The sequence below is a fragment of the Nilaparvata lugens genome, chromosome 2, assembly GCF_014356525.2.
Source record: "Nilaparvata lugens isolate BPH chromosome 2, ASM1435652v1, whole genome shotgun sequence".
NCBI classification, from domain to species: domain Eukaryota; kingdom Metazoa; phylum Arthropoda; class Insecta; order Hemiptera; family Delphacidae; genus Nilaparvata; species Nilaparvata lugens.
Genome location: NC_052505.1, coordinates 87,348,761 through 87,353,993, shown reverse-complemented (window position 1 = coordinate 87,353,993; position 5,233 = coordinate 87,348,761).

Genomic DNA, 5,233 nt, shown 5'->3' with positions numbered 1-5,233 from the left:
CAACTGACAAGGAATGCAAGAGTCTGAAATAATGAAATATTGCGCCAACAATAATAAAGCTGAACTCCATTATTGATTCAATATATTCATCAGTGACTTTTAACTGAGGGAAACAATATCATGTGAATAGTGTACCGTACCTAAGTTTTCTCTGTGGCATTATCTATTATTTATTTCTCTGAGAGAAACAATATCATGTGAATAGTGTACCGTACCTAAGTTTTCTCTGTGGCATTATCTATTATTTATTTCTCTGAGAGAAACAATATCATGTGAATAGTGTACCGTACCTAAGTTTTCTCTGTGGCATTATCTATTATTTATTCTCTGAGAGAAACAATATCATGTGAATAGTGTACCGTACCTAAGTTTTCTCTGTGGCATTATCTATTATTTATTTCTCTGAGAGAAACAATATAATGTAATAGTGTACCGTACCTAAGTTTTCTCTGTGGCATTATCTATTATTTATTTCTCTGAGAAAAACAATATAATGTAAATAGTGTACCGTACCTAAGTTTTCTCTGTGGCATTATCTATTATTTATTTCTCTGAGAGAAACAATATAATGTAAATAGTGTACCGTACCTAAGTTTTCTCTGTGGCATTATCTATATTTATTTCTCTGAGAGAAACAATATCATGTGAATAGTGTACCGTACCTAAGTTTTCTCTGTGGCATTATCTATTATTTATTTCTCTGAGAGAAACAATATCATGTGAATAGTGTACCGTACCTAAGTTTTCTCTGTGGCATTATCTATTATTTATTTCTCTGAGAGAAACAATATAATGTAAATAGTGTACCGTACCTAAGTTTTCTCTGTGGCATTATCTATTATTATTTCTCTGAGAGAAACAATATCATGTGAATAGTGTACCGTACCTAAGTTTTCTCTGTGGCATTATCTATTATTTATTTCTCTGAGAGAAACAATATAATGTAAATAGTGTACCGTACCTAAGTTTTCTCTGTGGCATTATCTATTATTTATTTCTCTGAGAGAAACAATATAATGTAAATAGTGTACCGTACCTAAGTTTTCTCTGTGGCATTATCTATTATTTATTTCTCTGAGAGAAACAATATCATGTGAATAGTGTACCGTACCTAGTTTTCTCTGTGGCATTATCTATTATTTATTTCTCTGAGAGAAACATATAATGTAAATAGTGTACCGTACCTAAGTTTTCTCTGTGGCATTATCTATTATTTATTTCTCTGAGAGAAACAATATCATGTGAATAGTGTACCGTACCTAAGTTTTCTCTGTGGCATATCTATTATTTATTTCTCTGAGAGAAACAATATCATGTGAATAGTGTACCGTACCTAAGTTTTCTCTGTGGCATTATCTATTATTTATTTCTCTGAGAGAAACAATATCATGTGAATAGTGTACCGTACCTAAGTTTTCTCTGTGGCATTATCTATTATTTATTCTCTGAGAGAAACAATATAATGTAAATAGTGTACCGTACCTAAGTTTTCTCTGTGGCATTATCTATTATTTATTCTCTGAGAGAAACAATATCATGTGAATAGTGTACCGTACCTAAGTTTTCTCTGTGGCATTATCTATTATTTATTTCTCTGAGAGAAACAATATAATGTAAATAGTGTACCGTACCTAAGTTTTCTCTGTGGCATTATCTATTATTTATTTCTCTGAGAGAAACAATATCATGTGAATAGTGTACCGTACCTAAGTTTTCTCTGTGGCATTATCTATTATTTATTTCTCTGAGAGAAACAATATCATGTGAATAGTGTACCGTACCTAAGTTTTCTCTGTGGCATTATCTATTATTTATTTCTCTGAGAGAAACAATATCATGTGAATAGTGTACCGTACCTAAGTTTCTCTTTGGCATTATATATTTCTCTCTATCAGAGGAACAATATTATTAAATATTGTAGTATACGGTATATTTTCTCTATGCACTATGCTATTATATTTATTTCTCTCTATAAGAGGAACAATAGGCCCTTTGTAAATATTGTATACTAGCCGTCAGGCTCGCTTCGCTCGCCATATCCGTCTAGCCAGGGGGCTGGACCCCCGACTGGATCGTCCAAGAATGAGATCAGCAAGCTCGCTTCGCTCGCCTGCATTTTTCATTTGAGCATTTTTATCATATGTTAGGACGATCCAGTCGGGGGCCCAGACTAAACATCTGGCTAAACGGATATGACGAGCGAAGCGAGCCTGATGGCTAGTAATATAATATTCTCAGGAAGAGCTCTGATTGAAGAAGCAGTACACAATCAATTTTTCCGCGATAAATGCATTTCAATCTTCAACTTGGTGCCAACCTAACAAAGTCTACTCAACCTGACAAAATTATTAATTTAGTTACCTGTTAACAACTGTTTTGAAGAGGTACTCTCTCTAGATTATAGTTCTATATTAAAATATGGTACCTATATGTTTCTATATGCTATTATATAGCCTATTTCTCTCTATCAGTGACTTACAACTGAGAAAAACAATATAATGTAAATAGTGTACCGTATCCAAGTTTTCTCTGTGGCATTATATATTTCTCTCTATGAGAGAAACAATATAATGTAAATATTGTACCGTACCTAAGTTTTCTCTGTGGCATTATATATTTCTCTCTATGAGAGAAACAATATAATGTAAATAGTGTACCGTACCTAAGTTTTCTCTGTGGCATATCTATTATTTATTCTCTGAGAGAAACAATATTATTAAATATTGTAGTATACGGTATATTTTCTCTATGCACTATGCTATTATATTTATTTCTCTGAGAGAAACAATATCATGTGAATAGTGTACCGTACCTAAGTTTCTCTTTGGCATTATATATTTCTCTCTATGAGAGAAACAATATAATGTAAATAGTGTACCGTACCTAAGTTTTCTCTGTGGCATTATCTATATTTATTTCTCTGAGAGAAACAATATTATTAAATATTGTAGTATACGGTATATTTTCTCTATGCACTATGCTATTATATTTATTTCTCTGAGAGAAACAATATTATTAAATATTGTAGTATACGGTATATTTTCTCTATGCACTATGCTATTATATTTATTTCTCTGAGAGAAACAATATAATGTAAATATTGTACCGTACCTAAGTTTTCTCTGTGGCATTATATATTTCTCTCTATCAGTGACTTACAACTGAGAAAAACAATATAATGTAAATATTGTACCGTACCTAAGTTTTCTCTGTGGCATTATATATTTATTTCTCTGAGAGAAACAATATCATGTGAATAGTGTACCGTACCTAAGTTTCTCTTTGGCATTATATATTTCTCTCTATCAGAGGAACAATATTATTAAATATTGTAGTATACGGTATATTTTCTCTATGCACTATGCTATTATATTTATTTCTCTCTATAAGAGGAACAATAGGCCCTTTGTAAATATTGTATACTAGCCGTCAGGCTCGCTTCGCTCGCCATATCCGTCTAGCCAGGGGGCTGGACCCCGACTGGATCGTCCAAGAATGAGATCAGCAAGCTCGCTTCGCTCGCCTGCATTTTTCATTTGAGCATTTTTATCATATGTTAGGACGATCCAGTCGGGGGCCAGACTAAACATCTGGCTAAACGGATATGACGAGCGAAGCGAGCCTGATGGCTAGTAATATAATATATTCTCAGGAAGAGCTCTGATTGAAGAAGCAGTACACAATCAATTTTTCCGCGATAAATGCATTTCAATCTTCAACTTGGTGCCAACCTAACAAAGTCTACTCAACCTGACAAAATTATTAATTTAGTTACCTGTTAACAACTGTTTTGAAGAGGTACTCTCTCTAGATTATAGTTCTATATTAACATATGGTATGGACATTTTTCAATTATAATAATTAAGAGAATAAAAAAAATATACATGCTAAAAGACGAACTTTAAACCCTTAAAAACCACCCTTAGAGTTAAAATATTGCCAAAAGATTTCTTAGTGCGCCTCTAAAGGGCCAACTGAACATAGCCTACATACCAAATTTGAAAGTTTTTGGTCCGGTAGATTTTTAATTCTGCGAGTGAGTGAGTGAGTGAGTCAGTCAGTCAGTGAGTGAGTGCCATTTCGCTTTTATATATAAATATAGATTAGTTACCAGTTAACAACTGTTTCGAAGAGGTACTCTCTCTAGATTATAGTTCTATATTAACATATGGTATGGACATTTTTCAATTATAATTAAGAGAATAAAAAGAATATATATGCTAGAAGACGAACTTTAAACCCTTAAAAACCACCCTTAGAGTTAAAATATTGCCAAAAGATTTCTTAGTGCGCCTCTAAAGGGCCAACTGAACATATCTACCAAATTTGAACGTTTTTGGCCGGTAGATTTTTAGTTCTGCGAGTGAGTGAGTCAGTGAGTCAGTCAGCGAGTGAGTGCCATTTCTCTTTTATATATATTATATATATATAATATGTTTTCTAAAATCACTTCACTTGTATGGGCAACTTTATTAAAATTAATAAGAACAAAAATTGATTGATGTTTTAAATAAAAAGGGTACTTCATGTTTTTATATTGTTTTTATTAATGTGTTTTCTCTATGCTATTAGGCCAAGTAGTGTGAGACTGAAGAATTTTCAGATATCTTCCTTTAAGCAATGTAGGCTATTATAGAAGAAGACAATATTATTCTTCAATTTCGTTTATCATTACGGAATTCAATCACAGAATAACAATAAAGTACTAAAGTTAAATTGATAAATTTATAAAAGATAATAGAGAGGCCACTGAACAGTATAGCATGTATAGCTACATTTTTACATTCAAAATGAGTTGAGAAATAGTGTACGGTAATCATCTTCTATAAGACGACACTCGACAAAAAGTATCCTGTCAAATGATCCTAAAATAAGAAGCAGTTTAATATTAGCATAGTTTGTTACCTGAATAACTATCATATTGAGCATATTATCCTATATATATAGTTTGAGTCATCAATTTTCAATTTCATATAATATCTTCAGAAGTTCTTGAAGAGATTGATGGTAACACAGTAAGAATAAGTGGATAAATGTATTAATTAACACCAAACCACACCAACTCCAAATGCGGCTAGACCATCTGCACTTTATTCAATCTTTTCTCCAAAACATTACTTTAATCCTTGCTAGTTCTAATATAATTAGAGTATGATAGTAAACAACATCATCACTTCTCTTTTCAAGTTCATCAGATCTGCTTGATCAGAGATTATTCTTGAACAGTATAAAA